Source organism: Cyprinus carpio, unplaced genomic scaffold (genome assembly GCF_018340385.1).
Source record: "Cyprinus carpio isolate SPL01 unplaced genomic scaffold, ASM1834038v1 S000006701, whole genome shotgun sequence".
Lineage (NCBI taxonomy): Eukaryota > Metazoa > Chordata > Actinopteri > Cypriniformes > Cyprinidae > Cyprinus > Cyprinus carpio.
The window spans coordinates 117845-135169 of record NW_024879310.1 but is presented as its reverse complement, the minus strand read 5'-3'; the positions used below and the strand labels follow the sequence as shown (position 1 = coordinate 135169).

The window sequence follows — 17325 nt, the reverse complement described above, 5'->3', positions numbered from 1 at the left end:
AGGAAAATGGGCAGACTTGCTTATTCGTGGACTTAACATCACGGCATGTAAAACCAGGTAGGGGTGAAGCTCCACCTCAGCACCACCTACCTAGATAGGCCATTAGAGGGGCCTGGAGGGCCGACCCTGTTGGAAATATGTGGTAGGACCCGGCTCTGCCCTGTGGCCTGAAGCCGACTACCCTCCGAGATGCTCCAATACCTTCCATAGGCCCCTCGGAACCCGGGGGCGCTGTAGGCCTGGTGGGCTGGATGTCAGGGTGGACTTCCGTCGGCTTGCGAGGCGAACACAGGGGAGTATTCTGTGGGTCCTGATCGGCGGAGTGGCCATGACTGGGGGCTAGGGCCCCTGGGTCAGCGTTTGCTCCTCAATCTGAGGTGGCGGGATACTCAGGATACAAGTCTGATTCCTCCACAAAAGGAAAACCCTTCACATGCGGTCCGATGGCTTGAGGGATGTGTCGATGTCACTGGGAATCCTGACGAATCGGGCCATCAGGGTCACGGATGCATCATCTCGAGGGGGCGTGTAAACAGACCTCAAGCCTCGTGCTTGGACACGCTGTAACTTCTTACTGGTTATTGCTCTCTTGGTTTTCTTATAGAGGGAAAGCTCTTTCTCTTTCCTGGGGCCTGTGGCAACTTCTTAACGTAAAGACCATCTTGGCCGGGCCCCCCAGGCTGGCCAGAGATGGGGGCGCGGGAGGAAGTGATGCTCTCAGGAGATGATCTTCCTCAGAGGACAAGGCGCTCATCAATCATAAACAGGAAAGACATGGGGCTTAGGGACTGAGCCCTGGGGAATACCAGAAACTTTAAAGATCACAACTATCAAAGCCACTAATCACTCCACTAGGTAAAACATGGAATAATAATTCAAATGAAAATGGCAATAAGTTTTATTACCCACTTTCTTTGTTTCTATGTGCCTCTTTTGTAATTTAACACAATTTAGGGTAAGTATCTTTATCCTGTGGCTTTTCATAATAAGTAATTAGATTAAACATTGATCTTCATTTAAAGGGCATTAAAGTGAAAGACGATGTGGAGGTGGTGACAGATTAATGGAGAACAACAGAATGGGGACAGGACACAGAAACAGATAAGTCAGTATAGGCACCACCAGTGAGCTAACAAAAATATCAGCGTAAACTGATAATCTTCACTGAACGACTTTAATATATTCCATCTTGCTGGTTCATAAGTGGTCAAACAAGTGACAAAATTAGGAGCAGGCAGAGGTATCCTGAAGTTTGTCCTATGTCCCCCATAGAAGCATTTTAGCTCTGCACCACTAATTGAAAACAGTGCAGCTATGGCAAACAGTCACATGCTAGCGCCTGCTGCAGAGAAAGAATGCAGGTATCAAGCCACCCGTCACTGAGATTAAAGCTGGGTGGATGGGGCCCTGTAGTGGCTTCATCCTGCTGGCTCTTCCCAGTAGGGGGCTCAATGTCCAGGCAAATGGTAAGAGGAGGCCTGCGGTAACAAAAACACAATAGAGACGGGCGACGTCGTGGGGACCGTCAACCGAACTATATGGTTCCACACTGCTTATGTGGATAATGGGTGGGATGGGATCATGAGACCTGTGGGCCCCAGCTCTATGAAGACCACAATGGAATCGGATAATAGCGTGAGGTCCCAGTTTTGAACTGGGCTGGAGGTGCTACCCTTAATGTTATCCTTCCTTTAGTTCTATGGTAAATTGTAAGAGTGACATGCGTGCCATGGCCTGCAGCTGATCAATTCCAGAGGAGCTGGGGGGATAAGCATCATGTTAAAATTATAATTCTTGTGCTATTGAAATGTATCTAATCACAACCTGACCTGAACGAGCAAAAAAAGAAAGAGCTTGAGAAGATTGTTTTAATGCAAATCAATGCATCTCCACCTGCTGAGATAAGCAGAGGTAAGCACGAGATGACCTTATACTGCCAACTGTTAGTGCACCACTCCAATCCTCCTCCATGCATCGCTTATGGTAACACAGCAGCTGCTAGGGTCAGCTGTTTGATTTCCCCAAACTGTACATGTTCTCTCTCTCTCTTTCTCTTCCCTCAACGCGCATGATCCTAATAGTCAACAGCTTTGCAGAAGTGAAACGATGAGTGGATGTCACTAGCACTGTCCCTTACGGAGATTCCCTGCTTTTCCTTGTGTGGTAACGATAGTGGAGGTCTAGACACAAATCACACATGCCACATCAAGTCAGAAAAGAGCACCGAAGGAGCAGCAAGGGAGGACAAAAAAGAAGAGCACAGCAAGGCAGACACAACAGCCCCCCACAAAGAGCAAAAAACAAAAAGGGAAGACACAGCACACACGGGATCAAGAGGAGGGAGAGGCACAAGAGAGGGTAGGGAAGTCAGGAGACAAGAGAGAGGAGGATAGGCAGCAAGAAGAGGAGGAGAGAGGAGCAAGAGGAGAAGACAAAGGAGACAGAGGCAAAGGGGCAGGCACAGAGAGAGGGGGAAAGAGCAAAGCACAGGGTGACAGAGGAGGAGGGGCAGAGGGGGCATTGAGAGGTCGAAGGAGAGGGCAAGAGAGAACAGCAGGCAGGAGAGAGAAATCAGCAGGCAGGCAGAACACAAAAGGGGAGCAGGACAGTGATAGGCCAAAAAGCAAGACAGAAGGCAGGGAGTCACACAAGACAGAGGTGCAGGAACAGGGCAACAGCAGGAAGAGCAGGACAGCAACAGGGGCAGAGCAGCAGGGAGAAGCAGACAGAAGCAGGAGAAGAGAGATGTCCGCCAAGACAAGAAGGACCATATGCTTCCGAGTCTTTATCTCAACCACTGCAAATGCTGAAGCTGGTAAAAAATGCAACAGACTGAAAAGATGTACATTTTTTTGCAATTCCAATTAAACTGTGATATGCACAACATCGGCGCAGAAATTATTCAATAAGCTTTAAAACAAGAGAGACAGATAACTGTGTCTTGAACGTTAAAAAAGCTTTACCTCGTTTGCGTTTGAGCTTGCGACGATGCTGCTTGTTGACAAAACATGCAGCAAGTGTGCTGAAGAGGAGGGCAGCCGACAAGAAACAGAATGAGGGTGGCCACGGATGACAGCCACAACTTGGCTGGCCCTCCCCTCGTCTGAGATCTCTGTGGGTGGAAGGGGTCTGAGAGAGGAAACATACTCCAGCTATGCAAATTAGGAGGAAGAATGCAGCAAGCATCCTTCAGCAAAAGCTGGTTAACAGATCGATTACAGTGATTTCAGTTAGTGTGCATTATAAAGCAGCTATACATAGTGTTTAACCGACAATAGAAGCACCTTGCCTATTTTAATCAAGAGGGCTTGAGGCTTTCAATTTTTGAGCCAAGAGATTTGAATGCAACTTCCAAAAACAACTTGCATCCTTAATATTACCTTTTTTGTAGGTTAGGAGAAGTTCTGTAACATCCTGTGCAGCAATCACATCAAATTGAGTCGTCCTATTGACACTTTAGGCTTTATCATACAACAAAAATGCATTGTGATCTATTAAACACACAACTATATTAGCTAAATCTGTAATTAACTTTAACTTATTAGATATTTATTTATCTATTTTTTGTCCCAAATCTTAAATATAAGCCACTGGACTTCCACTGGTTGAAATAAAATAAAAACACAAAAATACAATACAAAAAAAATAGGTGCAAAAACAAACAAACACAAAAACAACAAAACACACCCACAAATACAGTAGGACACTAACTACACAATGAGCAGTCAGAGGGCAGTGTGAAGCTCTAGAGGGCTATAGCAATGCATTGGTGCAAGTTTAGTGACGCCCATTATTCTCCACCTGTACTTGAACACTGCACCCCACATTACTGCTCTCTACCTCTCACTGACCAGATCATCCATTCAAGCCGATCACTCGGGAATTTCATACAAAGAGTCCTTGGGAGACAGAGAGAAACAGGTCAATGGGGTCAGACAAATCCTTGTGAGGACCAGCATGGTTGAAGTGTCAGATCTAACAAACCGATTTGTAACGCGAACATTTGTAACAGACTCTGCTGTCTGTCAGACTGAATTAAAAAATGACCCTCCGCTGAACTTTTCAGTGGAAATGGCCAAATTCCCCCCCCCCCCTCCAACTGCGTTTTCTCCTAAATAGTCCACAGAACTGCAAAGCTCTGAAAGAATATGGACATCACTACATTGAATTTCTTCAAATTACCATTTTTTCACTCAGAATATACATCGCACAACAAAAGTTAAATTGGGTTCCAGTTTATACTGCAAAAAACAGTGAAATTAACTTCACCTCTCTGATTTATGGGGTTTAAGAGGTACACACATACAGTACGCATATAAAAGTATGGGGTCGGTTGGTAAGTTTTAAAAAATGATTCCGAAAGCCTCTTATGTCTCTTCATCCAGGGTTACATTTTTTGATTTATTTGCAGAGTCCACTGTATATTTTCCATGCATGTTTGAAGTGATGTAAAAGCAATAAGTGTTTACCTGAAATAAGAATCTCTTGCTATGATCTCACGTCTCAGTGGTGGAATTAAGTCATCCAGAAACTCCCCTCTTTCCCCCAGAACGAAACTCGATGATGTAACGGTCACATTTGGTGAAGAGTGATTGGCTGGGCAGGAAGCCTCTGTCAACCAATACCCCCTGCTGTGTCCGGTTGGCTGTGAGGGGCACCGTGGTTGGAGTTAGAAGCACCAGTGGTTCAGTGGGTACTTATGGATATCCCTAGACAGATAAAGTGATGTTGTAATTTTTCTCTCATTGGAGGGTCCCTTCAGAGGTCCATACACAGTTTAGTTTGTGTTAGACAGTGTCACCCACCTCCTTAGTACGTCACAGTGGAAACTACCTCACGAAGGGACCAGTGCCCCAGCTTGTTCTGGGCCAACACACCTAAATTCATAGGCAGTCTTTGGCTCCGGAGTACAGACCCTGGACACCCACCACGAGCAGTCTGAGAGCTCGTCTCAGTCGAGGTATGGACAAGCCAGTCATGTGGCCCTAAATCATTCTTCACCCTTTCTATATGGATTATACCAAAGAGTTGCATTTTAAAAAGTACACTGAGAAACCTTAAATAACAAGAACATTGTATAAGACTTGTTTCTTGAAATACAGTTGAAACTGTAACTAAATTGAGCTCTCTTACATTCCCATTGAATTCTTGCATTTACATATCCAAAATCCATAGCTTTAACACATTAGAAGAAAATAAGGGATACAACAAGTCATGAGTACATTAAGGAAAAAAAAGAGAGGAAGAGGAAGTATAATTAGAGGGGGTGCTGGCATGACTTACATCCGGGCCATACCAGACCGAGAACGTCTGTTCAAAGCCTCCGTGCATATCCAGGTTCCCAGGAAACGTTAGGCGGAGCTTGTGGATGCTGACACGTGGACATTAGTTGGCCGAGCATGGTGGGACTAGTGTTCCTGAAACAGGGTTATTTTAATTGGTAGTGTCTCCTGCAAATGCTAGTACTATTGCTCATGACTAAATGTTATGGATTTGAATTAACCACAAACCCTAAGTATTTAACTTTGCCACATAGCTCGTCCTAAATAAAATTGGATAAATGACACATAAGTTCATGTGGCTTGTGAAGCTGAGATTGTGGAGCCCAAAAATATCATAGTGATTTGGGGATATGCTTGTTTGACCTGGGCCAATAAATAAGCACCTAGAAACACCTCAGCACAGTTTGTCAACAGGCTAACACCTTTTTGTTTTCATGGCATTTTTTTGTACCATTTTTTTAATGCCACTTAGGCAGAAACTGTCACTTTTGAATCAATTAATGTGTCCCTACACCTGAATTAAATAATTAACTCCTTTTTAAAATCTCTAGTGACCAACAAATTTTTGAATAGTAGTGTATAATTTCATATGATCTTTTTAAATTTGCAATCACACATCTAGCTAAAACTGACGGTAGATCACGAAGAGCTAACCACAAAACTAAAATGAGGCCTACGCAAAACAGAATCCATTATGTCGTCATGCTGCACATAATATAGAAGAAAGCCCGCCTTAATTCACTAAACATTTACAAGCAGCAAGGTTAGGTATAGACTCTCTGTGCTATTGTCTTTATTGTTCGGCCAGGCAATTTCATTCTGAAGATGAATAACCAAAAATCGTTAAGGTCCTAAGGCCAGACTGTTTGTCCCCAAACAACTACTTTCCAAGATGGAGGATTAGCCTTGTCAGACACAAGCTAGAAAGATTTATGAGAAACTGAAGGGACAGGAGAAGATCCTGTGTGTCTGACCTGAACCTCTTCTTCACTTAACGTTCTCTGACTCAGACAATAAAACTAAACTCCAAATTGCACAGACCTGACCCAAGTCTGATAATAGCAGGAGAGTGCGGAACGATGAAGACACTGGAAGTGGAGGATGGGGTTTTTTTTTTTTCGGAGTTTGCCATCACATATCGTTAATCTTCTCGGCACCAAGCACTGCAGAGGATTATGTAATTGCTCCCGAAAGTAAAGCAGAATCTTTAGACTGTCATGACAACAGTCAATCACCAAACCAATAAACGTGTGTGGTTTGTGAGGTTGTGTGCCCGCTGACACATCACTTGTTTATTCGAAGGGCAAACTCTCAGAGACGTGACAGCTGGAGTTAAGAGCTCCCACGAGCTACACGGCCCCCTACTGTAATGACTCACTTGTGCTGCTTGGCTGGAAATTGTAATGTCCTAGCCTACACTTCCTATCTGGCACATGTTAGAGAAAACACACATATCTAACATATTTTGTGGTGTGTCTTTAAGAACCTTCCAAATTTGAGCACTGAGTGCCTGACCTGTGCAAAAAAATGTACAGTACAAAAATTAAATTAAATTAATATAAATAAGTGTAATTATGAAAGATTACTTCACAGTGCAATGCTAGATATATATATATATATATATAATATATATATATATACTATATATATATGATAGTAGATATATGGATAGATGGATAGATAGATAGATAGACAGACAGACAGACAGACAGATAGATAGATAGACAGATAGACAGGTCAGACAGACAAATAGATAGACAGATAGACAGTCCAGACAGACAGACAGATAGATAGACAGATAGACAGTCAGACAGACAGACAGATAGATAGATAGACAGATAGACAGTCAGACAGACAGACAGACAGAGAGAGGTAGATAGATAGATAGATCTATAGATAGATAGATAGACAGACAGAACAGACAGACAGACAGACAGACAGGTAACAAGACAGACAGACAGACATAGGGAGATAGATAGATAGATAGACAGACAGACAGACAGACATACAGACAGACAGACATTAGATAGATAGATAGATAGATAGATAGATAGTAGATAGATAAGATAGATAGATACCTCCTCTCACTTTGTTTTAAACCTGAGTTTCTTCTGTTGAACCATAAAAGTTATTTTGAAAGAATGTGGGTAATAAAACAGTTGCTGGTCCCCAATGACTTCCCTACTTTTTCCCTACTACCAAAGTCAATGGGGACCAGTAGTTCAGCCAAAAATAAACTAAACTAACCATTTGAAAGCATTACATTGACTGTTTGAATGTCACCATCATTTGAGCTGAATGGGAATGTTAAAGGGATAGTTCAGCCAAAAATAAAGGTGAACTATCCCTTTAAAGACAAGCGGCAACAATGTTAGTTTACTATTAGTCTGCTGTCACTTTAAGACCTGCAACACATCTGTTTTTTCTTTTAAACTGTTTTTACTTTTCACTTTCCACATGAGCAACTTGTTTATATGTAAACATTTTGTGTTTTTTGACAGTTTAGATTAGCACAAATCAGCCAATGAACGGTAACTTTAGCATAGTGTTAACACAACAGTAATAACTATGCTAAACACAAAAGCAAAAGTAATCAGGTGCTGTTTGACAGACTTTTTTAGTGTGCGTTGCGCTTCAGATGTCTGTGCTCAAAAAAAAAAGTGCATGTCAGAACAGCAAGCAAATGAAATCTTTAACCAGCAAGACTTTAAAGCACATGCAAATAATGTACTTTTGGGATTGTGAAATAAGTGCAGTGTCCCTGTGAGTTAACATTTGATGTGAATGTATGTCGAGTTGCACAGTATATTGAGACTAAGGTGCCAGAACTGCAACTGATAGAGATGTGCGCTGTAGTGCATACTACGATATTTCTTCAAAAGCATATTGTCGAGAAATTTTAAATCATCCACGATCAAAAATCGTGATATCACACACCCCCTCCATACAAACAGACAGACAGACAGACAGACAGACAGACAGACAGACAGTACGTAGACAGACAGACAGATAGATAGATAGATAGATAATAGATTAATGATAGATAGATAGATAGATAGATAGATAGATAGATAGATAGACTAGATAGATAGATAGATTAGATAGATAGATAGATAGATAGATTAGATAGATAGATAGATAGATAGATAGATCAGATAATGGATCTTTTTCTGCAGTTTCTCTTCTTCTGAGCTGTGGAAACATCAGTGTGTTTGAAATTTGTAGTTTATGAGTGATTTACCTATATTACAAAAAGGCTGTGCTGGCAAGTGACATGCTGTTAACTACGTTGGTGGCAACACATTCCCACTCCCCATGATCCTCTTTGCTCAGAGAGAACAAAATTGCAGCTACCACTTTGGTAAGATGTTATGTTTGCTTCTGCTGGGCTCCCAACCTTGACAAAGTACAAAATATAAACAGTTAATTATTAATCTATCTATGGAAAGAGGGAAATATTAACTAATGTTGTGGTGGGTCATAGTACCTTTCTCCATACGATGGTTGGAATCTCAGGGTCTCCAGAAGCAGCGCAGGGGATGACCAGCTCTCTTCCCCTGCCAGCCCTCCTGACGATATTCCCCCACGGGGCTCACTGTTGAAGTAAGGGGGGGTCCTGGGGTCAACATGATGACATTTACCCTCACAAACTGAAACACGTATCTCAAAGATTCAAGGAACATGTGATTATTTTTAAAATTAAAGAGCAGGTCAAATGGTTTTCGAAAAATATATTTTTGCAATTTTTGTAAACGTAGCTATCCTTCAGTGTAGACAGTCTGCAAAGCTGTTGAATCAAAAAAGTGCCCAAATGATAAATAAAAATATTGTCTTCCAAATGAAAGAGTTCCGACTCTGAACTGCCTTATACGAGTCGAAAAACTATGGTAATAGCGTTTCGTTTCCGACACACCATTGTATACGGAAAAGACCAATCACAATAGACTTATGACCAAGCTGGGAACCAATCAGAGCAGAGTAGGCCTTATGGAAGGGAGGAGTTTTACAGACTCAGAACTGCTTTGAACAATTTGTTTCAAAAGTCATTGACATTTTTTTTTTAAATATTGAATGTATATTCTGAGAAATAATGTTGTTCCCTGACCTTGGATGCATTTAAAACCTGTTGTAGGGGACTCCAACACAATATTAGGAACACTTTTAAAATACCATATGGGACTGCTCTTGTAAGATGCACTGACTCACCTTTAGCACCAGAGTGGCCGGAGGGGACTGTCCCATGGTTACCTAGGACATTGTAAGGCCACAGGTGTAGGTGCCAAGGGGAGTCTTCAGTGACCTCTGCCACCCGAATGCTCCGGTCCGCCATCTTGACTCCATCCAGGATACTGTGAGGGAAGAGAGGAGGCACAATCAGTGTAAACATGGACTGTTGTCAAACAGTCAAGGAGTCTTAATATTTGAGACGTTAGATGTCCATGCATTATAGACCTTCTCGATTCTGAGGGGTAGCCATCTTTCTCCCATCGGAACTGACTTAACTGGGGGGGTTGGCATTCCACTGGGCAGCGAAGATTCTGATTTCCCGGCAACTTTCTTGGGGCTAGAGAGACAGGTGGCATGCTTCACAACACGGGCGGGGGGTCTGCAGAGAGAGATACAGTCCAAACAGGAATGAGAAACATGGGTAATCATGTTAACTATGGTACCGCAGGAATAGAATACCATTCTGAAAATATCTGAAGAAGAGAACTGTAGCCATCATAATATGGTTCATAGCAGTTATAGATATAAAAATCGAATCGAACTCAACACATCTCCCAAATTTTCACTGCAAAAATCACAGTGTCAGGAGCCTGTATTAGTGATGTGTGGTACCAGAACAAACCCAGAAACATGTATTTTAAAGTTATTGTAAGCCCTTCCTGTGAAGTATCTCTCGACCTGCGCAGCCCTGGGGTGTCACTGACCTGATCGTAGCAAAACCCATCGACACAGAGGAGCGGCTGCTAATGAGACAGTCCAGCCACTGCTCTGCATATGACACAAATATAAATGTGCTTTTCCACAAAGCTAATCTCGTTTCTCTTCAAAAACTGGGGGGGGCCAAGCTATATGATGACGTTCCCCTCAGTTAATTCATTAAGGCCCCTTTGTCACCCCTGACTACTCTTTTATCTGCTGTGATGATATAGCGGTGTCACTGTGACATACTGTTCTGGTTGGTATAAATGAGAGAAAATAAGCCAGCTTTTGAATTATATGCCTTTGCCCACTGAAATATTCACATTCAAGACAATACACATATCTCTACACCATTACATTTTCTTCCTATTGTAGACAATCACTACTCTGGCTTACAGAATATTTTTATTAGCAGCAGTCAACCATATTAATGTTTTTTTAATGGCAGATACACATTCTACATCTACCAGGGCTGCTGAGGGCTGACTTGTAATGGTAATAATATAATATAATATAATATAAGGTAATATAATAACAATACAAAAAAAACATGCAAAAAATTTAAATATGTATAATGCACTTATAATTTTTTATATTGTCTTTTGTGTATGTGTGTGTCTTCTGTGTGTGTGTGTGTGTAGCTGTGTGTCCTGGTGTGTGTGTGGCTGTGGTGTGTTGTAAATGTTATTATGCGGGTGAACAAGGTTGTCAGTATCAATAATTTATATTTCTTCAATTATGTAATGTCATATAGTGTCATATAATACAATATCAAAATAAAGCATTATATGATGAATAGTGATTTAAAATTAAATGATATATAGTACCCTCAAATTCATTAAAAACTCTGGAAACAGAAAATGTTGATGGTGACATGGGATTGTCCAGATACAAATAATTATATTTCTTATGATAACCTAAATTAATTAATATATATAAATTTTAATTAGCTTAGGCATGATTCCACTTTTCATGGAAGTAAGCCTTCTCCACTCTGTCTCCTCTATCCAAGGAGAGACAGACAGACAGACAGACAGACAGACAGACAGACACAGAGGCAGCTCAGACTCAGGGCTTATCAGCCACTTCCTGCAGCACCACAAGAGTCCTGTTGCAGATGGAAGCGAGCGATCAAACCCTCCAGAGAGAGGCAGCAACTAGAACATCTGAGATGCCTGGCAAGCCACCACTGCATCTCAAAGGGTGTAAATAGCTCTGTCCCCTGTTATGTGACAGAACACCAATTACCCACTCTGATGATAGTATACTTGACATAAAACCACCTCAAAGGCACACAGGACATAGACTGAGATTTTTAAACGCAGACCTGTGCTGCAGGCTCTTTAAGATGGTTGAAGGTGAATGAAACTCACATTGCACGGTCAGGTAAGCTGAAGCAGAGGGGGAGATGCCCAAGGCTGTTACTAGGGCTGCAGGTGTATTTCCCAGCATCCTCTGGCTTCACTCTGTAGATAATGAGGTTTCCGTCAATAAAGATGCGAACGTGGAGCTTCAGATCACTGCAGGGAAGAGAAGAGAAGAGAAGAGAGATGATCTGTTTGAAAAAAATTATTAAATGTGTTTGTACACAGAGAAGAATTGAGGCTGATACAATGTCTCATTATTATGGCAGTCTGTTTTTTGCCTTAGAGTGAATAATAAAAAAAGGCAATTGTGAGAAACTTTTAAAACTGATTTTTTTTTATACTTTTTTTTGTGAAAAATAAATGTCAAAACTGTTAAAGTCACAAATACAAGAATTAAAGCTACAATTGTAAGATAAAGGCCTGGTTTCACAGTCAGGGCTTAGACTAAGCCAGGTTTAGGCCAAAGTTCAATTAAGGCATTTAAGTAATCTTTTATAAAATGTTCCTTAGAAAAAAAAAAAAAACATAAAAACCATTATTGGTGTGCATCTTGAGACCAAACAATGGCACTGATATATTTAAAAATCATGTCAACGCTAGTGTTCTTTCAGTTAAAACAGCTCAAAAGTGTGCACAAGTATGAGGAAAAAGTCACAAGTATCACATTTAAAAAAATAAAATAAAAACACAAAATTTATAAATAAAATTGCAATTGTTGTTAGACAAAGTCAAAGTTATTAGAGTGACAATTGTTAGATGAAAAAGCACAATTATGAGAAAGTGGCAATTATGAGATATGAGTGAAATTACGAGAGAAAATCTCAATTATGAAAAAATATATGCATTTGTAAGAAACAAAAAAAGTACAGTTCATAATGTATTCGCAATTATGGGAACTAGATAACATTTTGAGAGATAAAATTGCAATTATGAAATAAGGCACATTTGTGAGTATAAAGTTCAAGATTATAAAAGATTTAAAGTCAGTTATGAAAAATAATGTCATCTATAAGATACAAATATTTAAAAAAAAAAAAAAATTCCCATGAACATGGTTCGCTCCTCACATTTCAATAGTAACCGGAAAAAACATTATTTCGAAACATTATTCTGGCCTGTTTCCACAGAGAGGAACAGACTACAGCCCTGCATATAGAGGGTCAATACGGCCACGCTTGGGGGGAGTCAGAACCAGCTTCTGGCTCGGGCTTCAGATGATCAGCATGCTTTTTTAGGCATGTGATGACACAAGCACAGTGTCACAAGATGTTCCCATCATGGCATAAAAACCTGCTGTGTGCGCCTCTGCGTCACTGCGCTAGCATTTGCCTTAATGCAGCTGTAGAGGGCTTGAGATTCCAGGGATTTTCTGGGTCCAAAAATATATGTGACTCTAATCTAAAACCGACAGATACACACACACACACACAGCAGCTTCTGTATTAAAGACTTTGAGACTTGGCACAGTAGTGAACTCGATCATAACTTTACTTCTTGAAGTAGACGTTGTCCTCCTCCCAGTACCAGGTGTAGGTCAGGTTGCCAGGATACGCCTCTGCTTGTGCACGTAAATTGGGCATTCTGGGATATGTTAACAGTGATGTTCTCAGGTGGTGACACGATGTATGGAGGAGCCTGGTGGAGGCACAAAAATTAGAGTTATCGTTTTAACTAATAAGAACTGTAAGTTAACGTTGAAATCGTGAGGGGAAGCAATTTTGAGACTTTTTTGAGATATAAAGTCCCAGGTTCTGAGATATAAAGTCATAATTATAAGAAATAAATTGCAACTGTTTAGATATAAAGTCACAATAATGAGAAAAGCCGCAATTGTACAGTCGTGTGCAATTACAAGATAAGTTGAAAGTAAATTTACATTTGTGATATATAAATTTTCAATGAGAAAGACACATCTGTAAGATAAAATGTTGATGTTTATGGATATATGGACATATTTGTGAGATTAAGTCACAATTATGATATATAAAGTGATAGTTCTGAAAAAAAAAAACGACATATTTGTGAGATTTCTCTAAGGTGAAACAGGCTTTCATACATTATTAAAATTTTTAAACTGATGCACAACTATCTAGCTTTCAGCTTAATTTTATCTAGCTTTGGCTAGCAAGATTAACAGACCGTTTGGATGTTTACAAATTTACTGCAAATACATTTAATTTTTGTTTATGTACGGGATGGCTAGGAATTATTGTCTGTAGTAATCAACTGCATGCCACAGATGTGGTATTACTCGCAATTATCCTAATTCTCCTCCATGTATATAAACCGGTCTAATAAAGACAGCAAGGATACTACTGTCAGGCCTTCCCACAGAGAATATTATCCTTCCCACACGAGGCTGTCACTGAAATTGCCAATAGACTTTTAATTAGACGTGTGGGTAGACAGGAATACTGGTCGTGACACTCTCGGGACCGCTGTGAGGCATTTGTGGCTGCTCTGCAGAAAGATACAGCATGAATGCTGCTCTTCAGCACCAAACAAACCCATGACTAGCTGTGAAATATCTTCTAATCCTTGAGCAGCTCTTAATGTGTGGACTATGCTGAGAGCTTCCTGGATGTTTCCTTAATGTCAGTAATGACACGGCATCTAAGGGGATTACTGACAGTATCGCAGCTTTGCTTATTAAGCTCAAATCGCAAAAGGCATCACTTGAAAGCATCTAAAAATATCCCTGGCGTTGCTTGCGCTCATGTTATTGAAGCAGGTTTCAACTAGAGTGCCTCTCCAGAGGCTTCATGAGAATATTGCTTTTTTGTAAAAACAATATTGCTAGTTTACTAACAAAACAGCTCATGGCCAAGGCAAATTTTGGCTCGGCACAGTTCATATGTGTCTCCATCTGACTCGTTGGTACTCAGACAAGAGCAGACGATCCTCTTCGAAATCACTCCAACCTTCAGGTAGGGCAGACGATATAGCTAAAATATATCTCATGTGTCAGATGATCAGATATTCAGTTTTGGATTCAGTTTCGTTTCAGTGGTTTATGGCTGAAAAAAAAATGTGTTTAAGGATGTTTTTAGGGTTATCAAAGCTACCAAGATATGTATGAAATCATGAGGTAAAATCACTGTTTATCATTCTATTGACAGCTTATATTAAATACTAATAAAAATTGCTTTAATGATAGGCAGAAGAAAGATGTCAAGAAGGAAGATCTCTTTATAATTTCAAAGGTATTATTGTACACACAGTATAAATTGGTCTTTATGCATGAAATTATATAGCCTTTACTAATCTGGGAATTTTTTTTAATGTTTTTTAAAGTCCTGCATTAAAATGATTGTGATATTCAAGGCATTGCTTCATTTTAGATCACCAGTAAATCATCACAAATATGTTGTTAATATTCAGTATATATCAGCCAGCCCTTAGCAGATAATGAAGAGATGGCATAGACAAGACAGAAGCTCCACGTATCCTGTATGTTTCCTGGTGCTTTGTGATCACAAGCATCCTCTAAATTCTGTTTCCCAGTGCAGGAAGTGTGTTAGCTGCTGCTCTGTACTCACAGCCATGCTCCACTGCCCATAAATCTGATTGCAGTGAAAGCCACAAAGCCAATGACAGACAGCTTGCTCATGTTGCTGTCATACTGTACACAGTCCATGGATAACTAAACTGAACCACTTCATCATTCTGTACTAACGCAGAGGGCCATATGGGGAGAGCTGTGCTACCAGTACCAGGTGCTGAATCAGAGCGAACAACGATTATTCTGTTTGCTTGTGCATGAATCTCCATACTTATCAAACAGATCTCCTCATATCCATCATGAAGGAGACAAGACAGGCAGATCATTTTCCCAGGTGGCAGTTGATCCATGACTTAAATGGACCAGCTTGTCGATGGTGGAATTTTTCCCTTTAATTCATTATATTTTTAACTTTCAACAGCCAGGCCAAAAGGTATGGAAGCCCATTTCTGACACTGACAAGACAAATGCCTTGGTAAATCATAATTATGACATAAAAAGTCAGTTATTAGATAAAATGTCATAATTATGAGATTATCATTCATATATAAATTATGAGATAATGGGTCAGAATTATGCGATAAATTATAACAGTCCTAAATTATAACATAAAAAGTCAAAACTATGACATACTAAGTCGTACTGTAATTATAAGAAAAAAGTCAAAATTATGATATACTAAGTAATAATTATAAAGTCACTATGACAAACTAAGTCATAATTTAGGAGATAAAAAGTAGAAAATCATAACAGAAAGTCAAATTTAGATAAGTCAGTTATGAAATTATTATAACTTTATCAATTTTCAACATTTATATCAAAAGTATGAGATCTTTCAAATTTTAGGTCAGAAGTATGAGATAAGTCATATTTATGTTATATGTCATGATTACTTTATGACTTAGTATCTCATACTTTTGACTTTTTATGTCCCCAACTACAACATGCCATAATTAAGACTTTTTAAGTCCATGGTATAAAAAGTCGAAATTTAGATAAAAAATTTCAGAATTATTATTCATAGTATACTTTTGACATTTTTGTCATTTTATGTCATAATGAGTATCTCATAATTTCTAAAATGTCCTACTTCTATATCTCATAATAATATGACATAGTATCACAATTTTGACTTTTTGTCATAATTATTAATTTTCATTTCACAAATATGATTTACCAAAACATGCAAACCCCCCAGAGAGAACTGTCAGATATATTGAAATCATAATACATTTTCTCACTTTCAGTTGCCTACTTTGGTATACTGAGCAGAACTGGGAGAGATAACACAAATTAGCCTGACCAGTGTAGAATTTTAATGCTAACTGATCTTTTTCAGGGAGGGTTAAATGATGACAGTTATGAGAAAGATATACATGATCCTCATGTGAACTACAGGTGAATAAATCACAAGCCTCTCTGAAGGAGAGGGAGAATGTACAAGGCACAAGCGGTAACTGTAAACCTGCAGTATATCACTTCCATCGGTCATGAGCAGGGCTTAAAACAGCTTCTACTGGAAGGCTCCATCAGGAGCTGATTGACAGGAAGTGGATCTATACAGATGGAGCGGACTGAGCGTATTGACTGCGGCAGATGTGCTTAGAGTGACGAGACGTAAAAGGCCAGACTTTGACCACACTGATGTGTCCATACACCGTTTCACTGAAAGAGACTAATTAACCAGGGATCAACGAAGGCTTTGTGCATCTTTGCACCTAGTATTGACGGGACGTGATGATCACAGTAGGTGAGTATAAAGGGCCAAATATGGATAGTGAAGGACGTTTGCTGGCTTCTCCCGACTATCCCAAGTACTGGTTGTTTTTTCGTATATAGATGCGCCTGTTTGTTGTGTAATGTATCTCTTAGCTGGAGAAGGAAAGTAAATGGAATATGTGTTGCTACACAGACATCTCAATCTGTGGATGCTCACCTTGCACCAGAAGGCGGGTGGGGTGTAGCGCCTCCCCCGGGTCACTGTGGGCACGGCAGCTGTAGGCCCCCCGGTCCTCCCGAGTGATGGCCTGCCCCGTCAGAAGACTGCCGTCACTCCGACCTGTAGAACAGTATAAGTATTAAACATGGGTTTACACAAAAAAAAAAAAAGTCACAATGGTCAAAAATCAGTGTGGTAAACTAGTTGATTTAGCATGTCGCTAATATGCATTGAGCTCTTTACACCTCATTTTCTTCCCATGAGGACTTTAGGGGCCAAAAAGCATCCAAAGAAATTTTGAGATAATTT

General features: G+C 40.1%; 1 pseudogene; it reads right to left on the bottom strand.

Annotated features, from left to right (window-relative positions):
- The window catches only part of LOC109103890, a 42392-nt pseudogene that overhangs the window by 13037 nt on the left and 12030 nt on the right, over positions 1–17325 (bottom strand).